Source organism: Meleagris gallopavo, chromosome 7 (assembly GCF_905368555.1).
Source record: "Meleagris gallopavo chromosome 7, MGAL_WU_HG_1.1, whole genome shotgun sequence".
Taxonomy (NCBI): Eukaryota; Metazoa; Chordata; class Aves; order Galliformes; family Phasianidae; genus Meleagris; species Meleagris gallopavo.
This window is the reverse complement of record NC_139410.1, coordinates 18,675,363-18,696,910: the sequence shown is the minus strand read 5'-3', so window position 1 is coordinate 18,696,910 and position 21,548 is coordinate 18,675,363. Positions and strand designations below refer to the sequence as shown.

The window sequence follows — 21,548 nt, the reverse complement described above, 5'->3', positions numbered from 1 at the left end:
ATTTAAAAATACATTTCTTCAGATACGTAATACTTGTTCCTCAATAAAATCTCTTCAATCCAAAAAAACAATGAAAAAAATCTAGAAGAATATGTAATGAAACAAATAAGAGAAAATGAATTTTGCCTACTCCTGTGTTAACTGAGGGAAGGAAATGGAGTTTAAAAGCCTTAAGCACCAATAAATAAATAAATAAATATCTGCTTGTGAGCTGAAAGATGGAAAATTAAAATTTTCAGCATACTACTTTACAGAAAGTTTTAAAGTGCCTAAAAGAAGATATCTTTTAACATGAAGTACCTTCTAACTGGCAGCTATTGTGTCAGTTCCATGCCTGCATTTAATCACTAGCACAACATTTGCAGTTATTCCAACTATAAAGGATTTCTGAAAAGATGAAACACACTCAAATCACAATCTAACTTCACTAATCTCCAGATTAAGAATATACTCTAATAAGATTTAATGCTAGCGCTCTTTCAACAGATTTAGCCAGAGCCAGGCAGCCAAGGCTGAAGCACATTATTAACGTGGGAGGAACCATTCAGAAAACATAGCATATATTTGATGGAAAATTTGTAAAAAATGTCAAAATATCAGGTCAAGGTAAAGAAGAAAATTTTGAAAGGAGCTATTCAGACAAGCCATGAAAAATACTGATGTGTTGCATATTAAGCCTTACAGGCAATTCAGAGTTAGATGGTCACCCAAAATGTAGGAAAGAGCTGTTCAGTTCTCTCTATTAGCCTAACCTGACCCTCTCTTTCCCACTCAGACATGACATTAGGCTCAACACTACTGGCTATTTTTTCTTTTTTGTCTGTTAATACTTAGTTCACTTTGAAGCAGCCATTGCATGCCCACTCCACATATTCCAGGTCTCAGATCTGACACTCAGCTTCTGTCTCCTGCCCTCCATAACTGTGCAGGCCTTTCAAAGTAAAATACTAAATGAGAAGTTGTGATGATCTTTCCTGCTCTGTATCTTCCAAAATCTTATGGTAAATACTTTTTAAAACATGCTGTCATATTTACAGTTTTCTAATAAATAACGATCTTGTATTAAATCAAAAGTTCTTATTCTCCATTTTCTTGAGAATAAAAGTACTTAATCCAAACAAATTTGTTCTCTCCTTTGGAACTCCACCTCAGCTGTGAAAAATCAGTCTTTCACATAGTCTTAGTTTTCAGATACTTCACTGTGTGTTTTTTTTATACTACAACAGAAGAGGGTATATTTATTTGTCATCTGAATTTCCAACTCACTGGATGATACATGAGTTTATCAGGTAAAGAACCAGAACCATTGTTTCTTTTATATCAGCTTCTTTAATGAAGCAATTGCCAGAGCACTAAGGTATATCCAAGTATTGTGTGACAAACACAAAATTCTTTAAGTCTTTTGTACTAAATGAGACTAAGATTCAGTAATTACATCTTCATCCACAGTAAACAATAGCATTTCCTTTCCTCTCTTCAAAGGGTGTCAAGAAAGGCATTGTCAAAAAAAGGAAAACCACATTTTCCAGAAATTCTTCAGGGGGGGAAAAAAAAAATCAACTAGAAAAGTACTACTGTGAGGTAGCCAAGACTGCAAATGTAAAAAGTGATTTGTAGTAAAATAACACAGAAATTTTCAAAAATGGCATCTAAGGAAGGGCAGTGACAGTACTGCTTCTATCACAGAGACTAATTCGTGCTGCAAAGTGAAATTTTGTTCCAGTATGATAACTCATGACCCCTAAAAAGGTATTAAGCAGATATGTCACAGCTGGTCACTACCTTAAGCTGAACATTGGACACCAAGTACCAAAGTGGTTTGAATCCTGAATGGAATGCAGTTGTGTTTATACACCATAGTGACATTGCAGAAAGATGGAAAGTAATTCTGGATTAGGTGCCTCAGAGCACAGACGTATTACAGTGCATCCAGGAAAGCTGTTAAGAAACTTTTTACCCTTTTCTACCTTTTGCTTAATCACATCCAACCTGAGCTGTTCTCATGATCTGGGTGCATTCAATAAAAGGAAGAGAGTAACAGAATTAGGCTGCCTGGTGTCCTGCAGGCAGCCTTGGGCTTCTTCTGCCTGCACCAAAAGTTAGCTAGATACAAGTCCACCTTGCCTAGTTAGTCAATTTTCTGCCCTTTGCATTCCTCACTGTACCAGTTAGAATACAGGCCCTTAATTTGAATAAATGGACTTCCGAGGTTTTATGTCCTAAATTCAGGAACACCAAGTTTTGTGGATGTTATACCAACACAGCCCATATTTGGGTAAATGCACAAGTAATGGCATAAAATAGCCATGCTTGCACAAGGCTTAGCCCAACAGATCATACAAGACACTGCGTTCAATCTTCTCCAGCATCTTTTGTTGGTATTCCATCGTGTCTTGTTACACTGGACTGGGATGTTATAATGCATTGTTGTACTTCATGAGAGAATAATTACAGGTGTCTCTGAGTAACGTTAGTGCTTACCACACAGTATTCTATAATGCATGTACAAAAGGAGTGCGAACAGCACACAGCCATATCTAAATTTCCCTTTGGATATTTGAAGAGGCATACATGTATGTACTTGATTTCTTTTGAGGCCATGCTTTCAAAACATTTTAGCTGACAAAAATATTTTAATAATATTAAAAAACATAGTATGCACATTTGGATTCAAAAATGCTGCAGAATAAACAAAATATCACATATTTTATGTAAATAGTTATTATGGTAATAGCAAGTATTCTAAAATTGTACTTTTTATAAAGAAAAAATATCCACCTTTTTAACAAGTGTTTTCTAAATAAGTATTTAAAAAGTAGAAGTTGTATGCCAGTATATGTTAATGCTGACTAACAAAGTTAAAAAAAAATGCAAGAGACACTTGATAACTAATTTCAGCATAAAGAAATGGAAAAAGAACAAAGTGAAGAGGACCAATATCGGGAAAGAGACAGAAAGAACTCACAGAACTACTTTTAGGATAGATATAAAAGGAAAAAAAATGATACAGGAGATAGTGTATGCAGTGAGGAGACAGGAAATTTAATTCTGACAAGATGAAAGCATTAATGAAGATGTCAAAATGAAAAAAAAAATAGGAAAAAATCAAAAGACACGGGAAGAAGATTGACAAGCAGTGAGCAGGGCAGCAGACAAAAATGAAGGCAATTATTCAAGTTTTAAACACAGGTCTGATGTGGTGAGGGAAAGAGGTTTAAAAGGGGGCTAGAAAAGAACTTGGTCTTCGAGAAGCTGGAGAGGCTATTGGTGAGAAAAAATGAGGAGAAAAAGAGTGAACAGTATAGAAATCAGCCTGTCGTGACAGGTCAGAATAATGAACAGGATGGCCAGCAGCAGAGCTGGACATAAGAATACATGAAGATACACGAGGAAGGTAAAATGAAATTTGCTTTTCAACATACTGGTTAAATTTAGGAATACATTAACTTCATATAGAGTACAAGACAGAAAAGACAGCAAATAAGTTTCACATTCAAACCAGGGTATGCTTTCTAGCAGAATAGAGGTTTTGCCATTACCAGATGAAATTCAGATACCAGATTTCTTATAGTTTGTTCCTGCCCAGGACAGACAGATCTGCCTCTCTGCTACTTTGGGCACCAGCAGCACAATTGCATGGAAACGAAGTGGATAAGCTTCAACCACCTGAAAGAGATCCCTTACAGATAGGAAGACCAAGGTGTACTTGACCAAGAGACTACCTGCTCCCTTTCTCCCTGATGCTTGTATAGGCTTTTAATCTAACTGTCGGCTTACGAGTAAAAATTACTTTTGTTTCCCGTATGGGGGGAGGAAGGTATAGTTATAGCATTCATTCAATGAATGAAAATGAACTGCCTTTCAAAAAGCAACCCAAAAACTTAGAAAATATTATCCAGGAAAGAGGTTCAAATTTTGGGCCCTTCAGGACACACCAGGCAGATAAAACATTGAACGTAGAAAAAAAATGGAGTAAGAGTAAAGACATTTTTAGCAATAAACAACATTTTAATTTAGTCTCAGGCAAGCACTGGAATTTATTTGCTCCAGATATTATGGCATGCATACTGGATTTAATGGATGATCAGTGTTAATCCATTCCAAGCCTTGCAATATCAGCAACATTTAAGACAAACCACAACTGGAATTACATAAGTAATGAATACATCTCAGCAGGAGAGTTTAGAAAGGTCCTCTAAATATTATTAAAGACAATGGTGAGATTACAAGAAATGTTATGACCAACCCCCCCCCCCCAAAAAAAAAAAAAAAAAAAAACAACAGTCTTGCTTCATTTCTATCTTGGTATCCTTCAGGCCTAATTGGGATCTTCGCAGCTGGGTACAGTATTTATTCCCTTTAACAAAATGTCCATACTGGAGAAATATGCGTCAGCACAACTGCTCTAACTCTTTATCTTAACCATAACATTCTTTAATCCTGCCTATGATCCACACCTTGCATGGCTGCAGAAGCCTAACATTACTGGTCAGCTGAAAAGGATAACACAGTTTTTAAGGACTTTTTGACCTTTTTTTGGTCCTGCTACTTCCCGTGTTTGTTTTTTTTTTAATAAACAGATATGCATGTATGCTTTTAGGATCTTAGGATTTACATATGGTTTAGTAATTTCTTGTAATTTGATGTTTTTCCTCTAAAAAACTCAAACAGAAGCATCTACAATCATTTAAAATTATTCAGCTTGAAATGACCTACAGTTACATGTGTAACTATAAAAACAAATCTCAGTAGTTACCTTAAGGACTGCATAGCACCAACTGAGCAACAGTTAATTATTTTTCGTAGTTTTAGAACATTAAAAAAAAACAAAATTGTTCCAAACTCTAAACAAGGAAACTAATTTCTCCCTCTTCTGTAAAAACTTGTCAAGAAGGTCCACTGAATTTCAGAATAAGTAGCGACAGCTGTTAAGCTACACAGAAATCTGAATATGCAAATTCCCTCAGCATCTTCTCCCAAAGCATCCTAAAGTCCAGGTTGAGAGTATTTTAATCTTCCACTGGTACAGACCTGCTTGCTTCTCTCAAAGGCCACAAAATGCCACTGAAGTTAAAATGGATGAGTTAACCTTTTGAGAAGTACTCAAAGTACCAAAATTATTCTGACCTTTGACTGCACAATCCTTTAACTTCGCTAGCTATTCATGTCATGCCTTTTTTTTTTTTTTTTAATTATTGTTACATGATTGGAAACGTTTATTTGCCAATCTATCACTACAACATGTAGCAATTTGCTAAAATGAAGTATTTTGGTACCAAAAATAAGGCACCAACTGGATGTACAGCAGGCAAAAACACTGAGGGTGAGAAGCTGGAAGAGAATTGGTATGAATTATTTTTACAGTTGTTTTAATAAGTAAAGCTGTTTGGACAGACAGATCAGTAAAGAAATTGCTTCAACAAGGAGCAAAGAAGGATGCATCTGCACAGTTTTCACTGCATCTGTGAAAGGAGGGGAAAGGGCTTCAGTCTGCATGGCAAGGCAGAACGGGGATGTCCACCTTAGTTTTGTTTGCAATAAAAAGACACTTGCCTTTCCTTAGCAGTAAAAGAAGCAGTAGAGTGTAGAAGATTGTAATATCATTCATTTCAGAGAGAAAAGAGCCAGTCCAGAAGGCTGAGGAATTAGAATACAGCTCTGTCCAAACCCTGTGTATCTAACATTTATTATGGAACAGGAGAGAGTCTGATGCCCTGTGAGCCAGCAAAAGAATGAAAGTTAGACAATTTAAGCAAAGAAAGACTAAAGATTGTAAGCCAACTTTTAGATATTGAGCAACCCTGCAACTGCAGTACACTAACACTGAAGGCAAGAACAAAACCAGTTTTAGAACACAACTAATCCATGCAGCTTTGTTTAACAAAGTACTGTATTCAAAATGCTCCTGTTGGTCAACAACATTATTTTTAACTGTTTTATAAGGAATCAGAATATTCTGTCTTCCAGCAAGCTGAAAGGGTAATAATGGAGCTTGACTTTCCTTTAAGTTATTTTGCTTTTATCATATTATTCACTAACACTGTAACAACTCTCATTTATCTAACATGCTAGAGATACACATTAACAAAGACACCGGGGAGCTGACAGTGACCATTGTTCCAACACTGACAACTTTCAGCACAAATAACTGTGACAGTCAGTCTTCCACTTAAACCTTGTGGAGATTCTAATGAGTGAAGATGCAGCAAAACTCAGTTGACTAGAAATTGGCCAACTTACTCAGGAAAAAAAATCTTAGAAACAAGGATTTTTAATGGAAGGGGAAAAGCCATCACTGAAGTTTCTAAAGAGGTGAGGAAAGTGACGTGTTAGCAGATTTAAACCACAAGGGAAATCAAGTAAATATAGAAATAGAAAGAAAACTAGACTGCTTCATTCCCAGTGGAATGGATTTAAATTAAAACAGAAAGATGCAACAGTGAAATCTTAGAATTCTAACTTTTGAGATCATGTCTGTTTCGCACAATTGTTTGCAGTGAATCCTGCATACATGATTGAGAATTAAAGGCTAAATTGGATACTGATAATCCCTTCTCTGGCTGTTCTCATAGTTTGAACAGAAGAAATATGATGCAGCCACTAGTGAACATGAAGAACAAGACTGCAAAGTGACTATTAGAAAAAAAGATGTTCCATAAAGTAAGTTATTAAGTTATCAGATTAATTCTATAAGGATGTAGACATGGCATTAAATATCATTTGAGATCAAGTCACGGCATTTTCTTTTTAGTGGTACTTTGAAAATGTTTTGATTATAACCCCCTATCTTATTAATCCCATTGTTGCCTCAGCTAGCTAGCAATTTTGTGCTTTTCAAGGAGAGACTACAAACCTTGAAATACCCATAGCCCATTTCTGGATACCTGCTATCGGGAAAAAAACCTTTGTCAGGAGTGTGCACTAATGAAAACAAGAACCACAGCTTGTTTACTCCTACATAGAGTAGAAACAACAGGACACAGAACTACAGCATGCCATAGCCAAATTGTCCTATACAGTCCATCAAAGCATGCAAAGATAAATAATGCTAATATTTTGTTTTAAATGACAATTTGCCAATTTAAAAAAATCTAATCATGTGCAAAACAATGATTTCAGTGAAACAATAGCAGAATTCAGATGTTAGGATGTGCAGGGGAAGCTAAACCAATGGGCCTGTCAGAAGTAAGCATGCCTGTATTTCTATCAGCACACTTATCCAATTACCTGGTAAGTTGTTGAGGACTAAAATGAGACTAGCACGGTCTGAAATATGATGTTGCATTTTCCATCTCTTCACACATTTTATTAAGTGTTACCCTAAATGTAGTTTCTGAGTATTGTACACAAAGTACAGTATTTACAAAAAGAAATATATTCTTTCAGTTCCTCAGATTGTTCATCAGCCTAGATTTAAGTTGAGGTAGGCTACTGGAAACTCCTTTCTGAAACTGATATTTTCATAAATTCCTACAGTTTCATTGGATGCAATGTCTAATAGTCAGAGCTAGTCTCGGGAGTGAAATCACCATTATCCAGAATAAAGAGATCATACAGTTTTCTAAAACTTTACAGTTCCATATGACAAATTAATGTAATTTGGAATTATGGTCTTCCACATTATATTACTAGATATAAAATGATCCTTACTATTATCCACAAATCATTTACTCAGAAGCAAAGATTACTTGTTTCAAAGCAAGAACAGACATAACAGTTTCTAACTGCCTAACTGCCAAGATCAGCACCAGAAACTGAAGCTGTTAACTCAAATTTTTCTCATAAGTCTCCAACACATGCATGTTTAATTTTATATCTAATGTTTTTCTGATGACTGAGGAGAAAAGATGTAAAACTCAACCACCTTCTCTTTGTTCAGTGCAGGAATATTATGGTTCCACAGCGCAAAGGAAAGGTGAGCATTCAGGAATTATCAGATAAGTGAAAGTTCATCATGTATCCCAGACATCAGGTTCTGCTACCCATGGTGGCAGAGCTTTTGACAGAATGAGATAAAGGTGATTACTTCTCATGATCAATAATACTGCAGTGGCTCCAGGAATTAGTTAAAAATACATTAAGTCGAAGCTCTTTATTTCCTGGACATACGTATGTAAAAGCAAAGAGTTTCCAGCTGCCTGTTTGTACATTCTATGCATATTGAATAACCAGATACTGAAATAAGCTTTATACATACTGCATTTTCATGCATAAGCTTCACTGTTAGAAGACAGGGATTGTGATCATTTTCCAGTGCAACAGGTAAAAATAACTGTATGACTTTTCAGGAATCTATCATCTATCTTTCTAATAACAACATTTGTAGTTCCTATTTAACACCAAATTCAACCAACGCTAACCTAACATTCCCAGCATAACAGCAGGAAGAAAATATGATATGAACTCAAGTGAAGCTTTTATTCCTTCCCTAAACAGCATAGAGATATGAAACTCTAGGCACTAGACATTGAACACGTTCATCTAGGAATCAAAAGCATTTGTATCTTAAAAGTGGGAAGATGCCCAAAAAAACACATGTGCAAAGAAACCTTTCAAAAAAACTTTTGGGAGATGGGAATGAAATAAAAGCTTCTGTGAGCTGTGAAAAAAAATAGCTCACAGGGACATGGTAAACTGTCATCTATCGCTCTCTACGCATGTGATATACACATCTGCTTAATAATGCTCACATTTCATTTTCAGTAGCGTCCAAACTGGTATCTGAAAGTAATACAGTCATTTGTAAAAGCAGCATATGGTCTTGCGATATGCGGGAAGGAATATCCTCTCAAAACTGCATTTCCACTTTATTGGATATAAAACTGCGAGAAAACCCCTAAAATCTGCCAGCTGTTGAGGAGTGCAGGCAAATTTATAGACTCCTGCGCAAATTAAGTATTCTGCAAGTTTCCAAAGGAGTCCTATTTTACTCTTTGTTCATTTTGGTAAAGCTCCTATTACTGGATTGTTCATTCCACGAAGACATTTTGGAAATAGCTTTTACTGATAAACTGTGTCAGAAAACGTGGCATTTTTAGTTATTTATGTAAAGTGGTTTTCAGAGTGTCATTTCAGATCTGGCACCCTAATGCTGTGTAAGATATTAGAAAATTTGTGATAAGGTAAATGCAATTTCTGCCTCAGTGAGCTTACTTTGAGTACACACAGCTCAAATAATGAATTTTTTTTTTTTAACAATTCTGCTTAAAAATGTGTTTTTGTGTGATGAATACTAACACGTCTTCCTAATTTCCAGAATTATTTCTCACAAAAACTTAATAAACAATGAGAAATCTTTACAGCACAGATGTATACTCACTGCATTTATAGATAAATGAGTAAAAGCCCAGAAGGCCTAAAGTAATTTTGTCCTTATAAGACAAAGTTCTGATTTCCCTGCATTTGTCTCCAGTCATAAAGTATCACTATGTTTACGCTGCAGCACATAAGTAGGTTACAAGCATCATTTCAAGGATCACTGTTACCTGAGTGGTAACTCATCAGCAGCACTTACTGGCACGAAAGTCCAACTGTATTTGAAGAAAATAGCATGAACTGATGATCATATCGTCAGTTCACACCAAAGCATGCAGCTGTGTAGCTACTATTACCAGGAATTAGCATGTCAATGTTGAACCTGCAAGACGAGCACAGAGGGCATGCCCTTACAGCTCACTGCTGTGACTAGCCAGACTGCCCCACCTACATACCTGGGGTCTAACCTAGGATCCAGCAAACATTTGGTCATGTATTTATATTAAGATACATTAATAATCCAGCACAGTCAGTTGGGCCTTGCATGCAAGGAAGCATGTTCACTTCAATTCTAAGATAAATGCCTTTATATATGGTTGTGTTTAGAAGAGCAATATCGTGCTTTGGATTTTGATTTATTACTGTTTACTGCTTTTATGAATTGTACACAAATTTTGATTTCAGAACTTGTCATATCAAAATAACACAAAGCTAGTGAAATCACATACCTACTTTGAGTCATTTCAAAGTCAGCATATGATCACTCAAACAGCAAATTTGTGGAAGTGATTAATAATTTACTTGCCATTCATAATTTAGTTGACAATTTTTGTCTTTTTTACTTACTAATGAAATGCTCGTGCCACAATTTTCTCATATTTATTATTCATTGCAACAAGTTGCAGAATAATTTCTGCAAACAGTTCCTATTTTGTAGCTTACTCTTTATGAATATTGATTATTCAAAATTCAGTCTCTGAAACTAATTACCAGAACCATATATTAGATTTTGTTCAGTATTTGCCTGAACATTGTTCTTATAAACCAGTATGTGTTCACTAAATATCTCTCCTCAAGTATGAACTTAAATTGTATTCTTCTACGAGCACTCTGTATAAATTTTATTTGCTAGAATGTTCATAAAAAGCAAACACCATGGAGCAATTGAATTTTAAAACCCGTACAAATACTGGGGGATATATTTTCTTCAGGACCAAGTAACTCTTCTTGTAAAAGACAGCACAGTCTGCTTTTGAGCTGGATTATTCAAATGACCCAAGTACCCTGGTATCTGAAGAGTGAAAACACAGAACACTGTAGCATCAAAAGGAAGTGTCTCTTCATTGGCATATTTTTCATAAATCAGTTATTCCAAGTATTCCAAGCATTGCTTAAAGCAGTGTTGCAGCCATCTAAGTGCTACATTGTTGAAAGCCAAAATTGCTAAGGTTTTACTGAGAAGGAAAAGGGAAAAAGAAAATACACACAAGTGTACACTTCACACACCTTTCATATTGCACTGGGAAATTGACACAACTGACCCCCAAGTACTTGCAGCACAGATTACCACCTCCTTACTGGTAGAGATTCCATTCACACATCAAGAACTTAAAGCATTTTTGCTTTGTTTTTCTGGCTTTATTTGATTTCAGATTTTTGAAACTTAGAATTTGTTTACTCATTTTTTCAGATCTTTTGGTAACCTTTAGTACTCTGCATTTTTTGACACTCAGATTTAGCAGCTGGGACTTTAAAGAAAAGACCAACTATTCTGACATACATAATAAATCTGACAGCCCCAGCATTGTTGAAAGGCACTAGCATTGCAGAAGGCCTTTACAAATTTGAGAGACGTGAAATGTTTGTTCAGCTTCACACAGCTACCCAGTAACTCTCATCAGGCCATTCCCCAACAAAATAACATTAAGAATTAGAACTGAAATAGGATTTAAATAACACACAAACTCGCAGAGGCCCTTCAGCAGAGGGATGAATTTTGTGCTCATCATTAGTGGTTAGTAATTGCATTTAAACTCAGAGAAACTATTAATAGCAGCAGTGATTTCACTGAGCTCACAGTGCTTGCTAGAACGAACTGATCCACTGGACTGTAATGAAACTGTCTACAATTTGACTCTTCAGGAAAATGGCACAACTGCAAAACAACTTGTAAACATTTTGCTCTATTTCCACTAGTGAGTACTGAAACAACCCAGACTTATCTTTACTTCAAGGATCTCACATTTTACACATGGAATTGCTACTCGCATTATGTTATCGGTGTGCTTGTATATTTGTGCTGGTTTTGTTTACAAAATAGAAATGGCACAGTGGGAAGAAAGCTTTAGAGTGAAAAATAATTTTGAGAACAAGAATGATTCTGAATAGTAAAAAAGAAGAGATGGCAAATAGGATAAACTTTAATCAGAAAAATTACAGTGGTGGCTAAGGATTTTTTTTTTGTCAAATATTTTTTTCTCTACTTCTGAAAATTTTAGGCCTAATATAAGCACTAAGAAAACATACAATAGCAACATAAAATGTTTTTTTGTCAGCTAAGCATTTTTACAAATACTTCATTACTGTTACCAAATGCTGTAATCTATTCACAAATTGTACTTATTCTCTAGCTCTTGTCTCTCTCCAGTTTATTGCCCCCAGTAATATTGATAATTGTTCTAGAATTGCCACTTCTCACAAGTCTCTGAAAGGTTGATATTTCTTTCTAGCTGGAAATCTGTTCACTGGTTACATTTCAGATTACCTCATTAGATGTAAATTGCAGATGTTTCTCCTTCCAGGTCAGAAGCTGAGATTTTCACTCGTATGACACAGTGTTCTGGTGTGGATGAATACACAGACAACACCAGACACAGCACTCCCATAGAGAATTGTAATAGATTTCATGTCACAGGGCCAGCCACAGTTAAGAAATTGTATGCTGCCAGCTGTGTTACAAACTATTCCAAATATTAGTTCTTGCACATTCAGAAAATTCAGTATTTTATTGCATCATCAAGGAAGCTAATTTGTCTCGTGTGAGTAATTTTAGCTCTACCTTAATGTTACTTCCCAAGTTGTAGCAAGGTACCAAAGCTAGAACTGACCATAGTAAAGTAAGTAAAGTACCACGAGATTCTGCCTTCATCAGTTTTAGTGTTCCTGCCACATATTTTAAGACAGCATGGATGCTATTAAGCCCTGTAACAAATTTCTGAGCAGTAATGTGCCTCTTCAAATATATCATGTGAAGCCAAGAAAATTTTTTCTAAGTAATGTGTAACTAAACTTTAAACTAAAAAATAAAATTAAAAAAAAAAAGACTTCCAGAAATGTAGTTATTTGATTAAAAAAAAAAAATCAGGATGCCATCTCTTTGAGAGAGAAGTTATATACTACCAGTATCTGATGGCCTACTTGCTTAGATTTCTTTAGGTGCATTTGCTAACACTTCATGTCAGCAGTCAGTGGAGGTATTTTAACTAAATACAGACCCTGCAGTTCTTCTCTTTCTTCCACTTACAGTTCCCCTTAGAAATGTAGGTATAGCTATGAATACTGACACACCTTTGAAAGAAATTCTATATATCCAGTGAAATGAACATGCCTGAAGTGTGTTTTTCTCAGTGTTGCCAGAATAGGTTCATCAGGTCAATCCAAGCTTGTCAGTAGTCCTTCAAATGTCTTTTGCAAACCTGCAATAATGCTACCTTAGAGAAGTAGATAAGTGACACTGATTATAGAATTTTACTGCACTTACATCTAATTGCTGGCAAAAAAGATGCTCAGGATTCAGACACATGCTCCAGTGGAAAAAGGAGGAATTACATGCTGTTTATTATTAATCTCAAAGGCAATTTGCAGTCTTACAAGACAGAACTATTTTCTCCTAGATTCTCAGAATACAGAAAGAAGTTAGCAACTAGTTATACATGTTCAATTTTGCAGTCTTCTTTCCTCAGCATTAAAGTAAGCTTCAATGAATTTAACAAAACTTAATATCTAACTAGCTGGGACTGCTGCAGGCCTGTAATTGCATGTCACGTTGCAACACTGTATTGCCTAAATGATTTTTTTTTCTTTTCACAGTCTACTGAATAAGTAGAAACTGCTGATGAAGGATTACTCCTACATAAATATTTCTTATTAAAATATCACACAAAGTAAAATATCTTATTCAGATACAGACATTTGCTAAAAGAAATTCAGCATTAATCTGGAACCTTCTTACTGACAGTTGCTCAGCAGGACAGTAGCCCTTTATCAAATCCAATTCTTGAGGCAGCCTCATGAAGGTTGCTGCTAAGGAAAAAGCCATTAAGGTTCTCCCTCCTTTTCATCTCCAGTTTATGGGTGAATCCAAATGTGCATCAAGGGCTCCTTTTTTTTATTTTAACATATATATTTATTAAGAGTATGACTGTACTCATAAAAAAGCTCAATAAGAACGAACAAATCAGGAAAGTAAAGTTTTATACATTGGGTGTTCCAAAAGTAATGCCTTCTATGTATTTATGTGGAAACTACAACAGATACAAAGAGCACAATAACACTATTCAATAGAACAAATTCTCAGCTACAAAACAGTATTTTTCAACATAGTCACCACCATTAGGTATGTATTTTTTGCCAGTGATGAACAAGAGCCTGCATGCTGTACTAGTAAAATCTGCACCAGCAGAGGTGATTCACTGTTTCACAGCTCCTGTGCTGGCAACCTTACCAGAAAAAATGTTGTTCATGCAGTCCGTCTTTCACCTGCCCAAACAGTTGGAAGCCAAAATCTCTACTATCGTATCACCAACAACCACATCTGATGCCATGGGCAATAAAATCATAGAATGGCCTGGGTTGAAAAGGATCGCAACGATCATCTAGTTTCAACCCCCCTGCTCCGTGCAGGGTTGTCAACCACTAGACCAGGCTGCCCAAAGCCACATCCAGCCTGGCCTTGAATGCCTCCAGGAATGGGGCATCCACAACCTCCTTGGGCAACCTGTTCCAGTGTGTCACCACTCACTGTGTGGAAAACTTCCTCCTAATATCTTACCTAAGCCTCCCCATCTTATTTTAAAACGATTCCCTCTTGTCCTGTAACAATCCACACTCATAAACAGTCGTTCAGAGCAGCCCTCATAAAACTCAGGAGGCACAAAAAGCTGGAAAATAGTAGAAATTTTGATTCACTGGGAGTAAAATAATTGCTTAAATGTGCAGTTTGGTAATATTTTCTGATGCGTTTCCTATACTGCTGTCTCCATTTAGCTGTTTTAATTCTGTCATTTAAGAAAAAAAAAAGAAAACTGTTTATTCTGCCTAAAACTTCAGTTTTTTTTCCATTCATTGATCTCTACTGATACTTAATCTGCGTTCTATTTACTCACTGTACATTCTTGCCCCTCTTGACAGTAGCTGGAGATAAATGAATCTGGCCTAAAAGATCATAAAGGCCATACAAAATACAAATGAACAAAGTAAATTAGTTGCTTAGGCTCCCCATTATTATTTTTTTTTCCTAAAAAACATAATTCAAAAGTCTTTCCATCCATCCTCTGTCCAGCAATTAATAATGAAAATTTTAAGGAGATTTGGCTCAACTTACCAGAACTTTCTGTTTGTGACTGTGGTTCACGACTCCCTGTGATACTGTGGCATATAATGAAGTAAATGTAGAAAGCAGTCTCATTCTAGAAACATGGAACATTTTCAAAGATGAATTAGATGTACACTACCTGGCTTTCTAAAGAAGAAAGCACACACAGAAAGTTTCCTCACTTACATCTCACAGGTCAGATTTCTCTTCACTTGGATCACAACTGACCACAAAGCCATATGGTCCCAGTGAAAGTGCATAAAGAATTCTTCATTCACTTTTTGACACTCTTAATTTAATGTCATATTGTAGGTATGTTGTTTTATGTCTCTAAATACTCATGTCCTTAATTCAATGTTTGGCTGTAAAAAAAAAAAATAAACCCAAACACCAGCATTCTGTCTACTTCACAGTGGCAGTGCCTGATCTCCAGCCTCTCCCACCCTATATATAAAAGCTAAGCAAGATAGCTCAGTTGTGCTATCATAAACACATATCCTGTCTAAGTGGATTTGGATTAGACAAAATGTTAATCCTGACCTGAGCTGACAGCATTTATAAATTAGCCAAACAGGTAGACAGGATTTAGGACATTAATTAGGTGCCATAATGCAATGCTTAACTCTTAATTCCACAATCAATGGACTTCAGTAAAAAGCTGACTTAAGAAGTTCTTGACTTTCTGCCACCATAACTGCTTGTGAAATTCTGTTCCAAATCATGTCACTGATCTAATTTGGGTTAAAAATAACTCTTCAGAAAATATTTTCATCAACAGAGTAGGTTTATGCCATAATGATAAAGCTCAATCAAAACAGCTGGGCAGGACCAGTGGTCAGGAGTGGCTAAACCATCCTCAGCACAAAAGCCACTGTATGCTGCCTTTTAGCACCAGAGCATGCACATTTACCTTACCACCTCATACATGCACTTCAGAAGTGGCTTTCATTTCCAAACTTGCAAAAGTAGGCTTCACAGTTATTTTCCAGAACAGATCTAATCACAATCCCCACTATTTGTCCCAGAAGTGCATGCAGGCAGTCATCTCTTAAACCTTCTAATATAATGGCATAAAAGTTGAAACTCTAGCCTTAAAAGAATGGGACAAAAGAACTCAATTTATTCAGGAATTCCTAGCTTCTATCAGAGAACCACTCTCTCAGTAGAGGTGTATTTCTTAAAGACTATAAGATGAAAGTACTATCAAAGAATTCTGTAGAGTGTTATTAGGTCAATCCAATGAGTGTCACTTTGAACCTGCAATGCAGACAAAATTTTAAAATAAACAAAAGGCCTGAACTGCAACTGAGCATGCTCATGTAGCTCTCATACATGTGCATTTTGCAAGTGACAGAAGAAAAAACATCAATGGAAATTTTAAGTTAAGCTCTAGAGCAAAGATTGTGTGATAGATCTAAATATTACTTAAACAAGGCTTCTTCTTTAAGAGTGAGTGTGGAAATGAAATAATTCAACATATGTCTTGCTAACTCCTACTCATCTGTGAAATATTAAGCATCAGCATTTTTTTCAGCAGTAAAAAAATCTTAGCACTTCAGCGCACAGGAAAGATGATGTTCTGAAGATGAAAACCAGCTGTACAGAGAATGACCTTGATAGTCGTAAAATCATTTTCCTTTGTTTTAGAAATGTAAATGAAGCAAAGGTCTCATGCTAAAGAGCAGGAAACAGTTTTACTCCTAGATCTGTCATCGATTCCTGCATGAAAACAGGCAAACTACTTCAGTCAGAACTTCCGCAAGCAGCCACTGCATAAGCTGAGCATTGAGGACATTCTGGACAAACAGTCAAGATGAAGTACTTGAAAAATAATCTTACCGTCATTTCACATTAGGCACCCAAACTACTCTGTGCTTTGAGGATATACTGCAGTGCTGTAGCACCATGTTGTAAAACTGAGATAATAGTATCCAGTCATTTCACAATAGCATTATAAAATGGATACATCAAAGTTTGTGAACTCTGAGATATTGTAGTTTCAGTGGAGCCCATCGCTCTTATGAGGAAATCAATAGCATCGCATTGAGAGAAAGATCTCCATGTTGCAGCACAAACGGAATGAATCACAACTTTAAATGACATATTGGAAAACTGCCCATTAAATGAGTACTATCCATCTTTTGACCTGAATAATTCCCAGGCAGGGAATGAGCTGTAGAAGAATAGTGAGCATTCACATAATTAAAGGCTGTGTCATAATGCAAACTCACATTTCTGCCCAAATACTTTGTCTGGCTAAGCTCTTAGCAACAGAATGAAGACTCTCCTAATGAGAAGCTCTGGGAAGCTTAAATATAGTTTTGTTGTCACATCTAGCATGTTCACATTCACACAGCCCCCATGAAACTAATGGAACAATTGGCAAACTAATACAGGAACAACTGAAACAGCATTCCAGGGCTAAAAGATCAGATCTGTCAAAAGGCTTTGTTTTATATTGTAAGATCTTTAAGACAGAAATGTTCTTTAAAAGGAGCGAGTTTCTTGGTTATTTTTATGTAAGATAAGAATTAAGAGTGTGACAAAAACATATTTGCATAGTATCTGTTCATAATTGAGTCTAGTTGTAATCACCCGGATTATGATCTCAAAGTTGGTGCCATTTAATTAGTATTTAAGTACATGGACCACAGCTACATTTAATTACAATCCCAGATCCCCATCTATTTTCTGACAGATGATTGCTACTATTTGGCATTCAAACAGCTTCCAAAATCTAGGAAGTAGAAAACCTAACATGAATAACAATCGGCAGTACAGCATGCTGTCACAAAACAAGCCCATAATAAATGCTAGATTGCAAAAGAGAAAAAAAAAACAATCAAATCATTAAAAAAAAAGTAATGAATTTGGAAAAAAAAAAGACTCTAAATAAAGGTTTTCCCTCACCAGTGGTTTTCTCTTCTCTTACATTCTGATCTCGCAATTGAGTCCTATAAAACAAGCTTGTGTGGTGGCACTCATGAGACCTTCATGTCACAGATAAAGCTGAGGAATCTGAGAAACAGAGGTTTCTCAGGACAACTCTAAGCACTGCACCCATACTGGCATCATATATTATTGACTACTATACATTATTCTGCTCATTGTCAGTTTTTGAGATTATATAACGTGATTATGTAGCGTTACTGGCTCCACTGTCAAAACTGAAAAATATTATGGTTTTAGCTGATATCAAAAGAAAAAAACAGTCACGTTTGTGATTAAAAGTAATGTCGCAGTTGAGTTATTCTACCAGCCAATTTCATACACATAGATTATTTTTCGAAGTTTTGATTATTTCTCCCCAGTTTCTCCAAACACTTTTCTCCACACACAGACCAGTAGAAAAAGTTAAATTACTATGGATAATAATGCACAGTCCAATCTGCTCAATTTCTTCACATCTAAAATCATACTATATGTTAAATTTCATAAATAGCTTTGAGAGATATTTTTCTTAAGTGAAATAATAGTAATTTGAACCACATTGTGATAAAGATTACGAAAATGAAAGGCCAAGATTCCCAGAGGTTATACTGATATATTAGGTAACACTCCTGTATTGTGTAGGAATTTCACAGAAATATCCTCAAAAGCAACACCCTTAGTTGTCCCATTGCCCCAAGAGACCTTCCTCATCTGTGCTACTACACATTCAGAGTGTATATTGAAATTTATGAGCTACTAGCAAACAGAATGCATAGACACTGAGTTCTTTTCATTCTCTTACCAGAAAAAGTGCTTCTGGTCTCTCTCCTCTATCATGCTGATGATTTTCACAAAACAAATGTGGAATCCTTAGGAAATCCATCATTTGACTGAATTTACCAGCCAAAAATCATGGTTAAATATTTTTTAATCAAGCAGCTAGAAGTTAAGTCAACGCAACTGCACAAGAGTCATTTCTTTGAAAGGATACGTTAAAGCTGAGGGCTGCTGTTGAGCATAACCATTGGGAATTAATTTGATTAAAAACCCTGGGATAGCCTTTGTAAGCAACAACTGTAATCATGGCAGAGTGAGACAGAGGTACAGACTGCCAAGTGGGAAGGAATGGTTTGGTATAGAAAGATGCTATATTTGGGAGGTTGTTAAAATGTATTATAAACAATCATAAGGCACAGAAATAAACTCATTGGCAAGGGCTCTTCTATCAACCAGCATTGGCTAGTTTTAAAAATAACAGCTGATAACCTGGGGTAGTTTCAAAAACAAGTTTAAAAAGGTAAGTGAAAAAATGCACATGGGTACGAACAGCTGTGTACTGAAAGCATATATACCAGACAGATTTCAGTTTTTAATGGAAGTTACTCCTGCATCTATGAAATAACATGAAAAATAGCTATAGTGGCAGAAGTTGGGAAGGTTAGATAAAAATAAACAACAGTTTAGCTCATGGATTTAAACAACAAAAAGCAAAGTTGTTAACGTGCAACACTAATGCTACAATCTGTATCTATTACTGAGCACAGCTCAGTAATACAAAAACGCTGATTTAGCTTATGTACATAAAGGCTTTTTATTTTCACCTATCTAAACAGCTTCTTTTACAGACAGGATTACAATCCTGTGCATTACAAGTGAATACACGATTAGATTGAGCTGTTTTACTTAGAGAATTTGCCTAATCAGTGCTGCTTGCAGAATTTTTCATATTAATTTAGTCATCCACTGACTATTTTGTTATTTTATAACATGAAAATCTGTGAGAACTTCAGTTCAATTGCAATCCCTGCTTCACTGCATTGATTCTTTGCACAGTCCATAACTACAGTATACAGCAGCACTGTAATATCTGTAAAAGAAAATTCTGCAGGATTCTGCCTAACATGTTGGAAAAGGAAATCAAAAATAAAAAGAGCGCCAGGATGAATATGTAAAAAGTGATCCAGTGACCCTAAAAGATGACTTATCACTTACAGACATGCTCATTTACCTCACTGTTGGAGATCTGATAGTTTTTTCCTCATACAGCACCATTTTTTTTTATATATTAAATAACATTTAAAAACAACCTAGAGACCCAGCTTTACTTGTATATCTTGCTTGAAAGGAATAAAATTCAAACTGAAGTGTATCATCTACTTCTGCTGACACTAGGTATCCATTCCCTTCCCTAACTTCTTTATCACTCTACTTGGATTTGCCAATCCTATAGCTTTTTGCCGTAACTGATTATATTGTCATGAGCACTTATGATTCTGTTGAAAAATCACATGATATTTTATGAAGATTTGTCTCATAATTTCAGATTCATCTACCAAATGGGCTTTTAGTCTCTTCTTGGTATAAATTAGATCTGCACTTTTAGGCTTTACAGAACTTAATCGTTATTCTTAAAAAGTCTCCAAACCTCAAAATTTTAAAAATGACTACACAGAGAAACAGTAAGAGGGAGTGGCAGAGGAAACTGAGAGAGCTTTTCCCAAGTGACCACTACAGTTTAAGATACGTGGCATGGTTCAACAAAAATTTCAGTACGAGTTTTAAGTCTGCTCAACTTCTCATTTTGTTTAAAAGATTACAAGGTCCAGTTACAATGTAAGTCAAGAACTAGAGAAATCATGGAATGCAAGTGCTTGAGACATATGGGTATTGCTGGTGAGGAGGCTAAGTGAGCAAAATCCAGACGGAGACAGTACTGCAAGTGGTAGATCAGGGAGAAAAAACAGAATTATGACCTAAAGAACAGGGCTGATGAGAAAGTCACAAGACAAGGATGAGGTACAGAAATACTTCGTATGAGTGAAAACAAGTGTCATAGAGTGTCATATTGATGAGTGAGCTGAACATCATACAATCTTTTGAGTTGGTACGAACCCTTAACAGTCATCTAGTCAACTCCCCTGCAATGAACAGGAACACCTAACAGCTAGATCAGGTTGCTCAGAGCCTCATCCAGCCTGACCTTGAATGCCTCCAGGGATGGGGCTTCCACCATCTCTCTGTGCAGCCTATTCCAGAATCTCACTAACTTTATTGTTAAAAAAAAAACTTAATCCTTACGTCCAATCTAAATCTTCCCTCCCTTAGTTTGTAACCATTTCCCTTTATCCTGTCACAACAGACTCTACTAAAGAGTCTGTCCCCTTCTTTCTTACAGCTTCCCTTTAGATGAAAAGCCAGTCTCAGGTGACCCCAGAGCTTTCTCTTCTCCAGGTTGAAAAGCCCCAGCTCTTTTTGCCTCTCCTTATAGGGCAGGCGTTCCATCCCTTAGGTCATTTTTGTGGCCTTCCTTGGAGGTGCTCTAATAGGCCCACATCTCTCCTGTTCTGTGGATTCCACACCTGAACTCAGTGCTCCAGGTGAGGTCTCACCAGTGCTAGAGCAATGAGTGGGATCCACATATACACCAGATGGAGTGGCAGCTACTTGTCAGGGCTGAGGCCAGTCTTCAATCCTAGCAGACCAATTACGGCCACAGACTGGGTATAGTTGAATCTTGAAAGAAGCCATTAACACAAATGTCTAGCTGAATTTTACTAATGTAGGGCAATCTACATGCACAATCATAACATGATCGCTTAAAATATATTAGCTATTGCTACAGGCAGCATGTAGTGAGCAAACTGGTAAGATCATTGAATGCTCTGAGTTGCCAATGATCTCATTGCCCATTCTTGCTTTCTGCTTTTTAGCCTTGCCTTCATTTCAGAGCCAGATTTTATTCTGAGATCCACAAGGTTCTCTACATACA

The 21,548-nt window shown here is 36.2% G+C and overlaps 1 protein-coding gene across 7 annotated transcripts in view; it reads left to right on the top strand.

Annotated features, from left to right (window-relative positions):
* B3GALT1 (beta-1,3-galactosyltransferase 1) overlaps positions 1-21,548 on the top strand; it is a 184,626-nt gene that overhangs the window by 97,385 nt on the left and 65,693 nt on the right. Inside the window, exon 3 of one of the 7 annotated variants that reach the window (XM_085228924.1) lies at positions 6,573-6,660. The exons of the other annotated variants lie outside the window; for them this stretch is intronic. The gene's annotated coding sequence lies outside the window, so the exon portion shown is untranslated. The remainder of the gene's footprint in view (positions 1-6,572; positions 6,661-21,548) is intronic. 7 annotated transcript variants of the gene reach the window in all.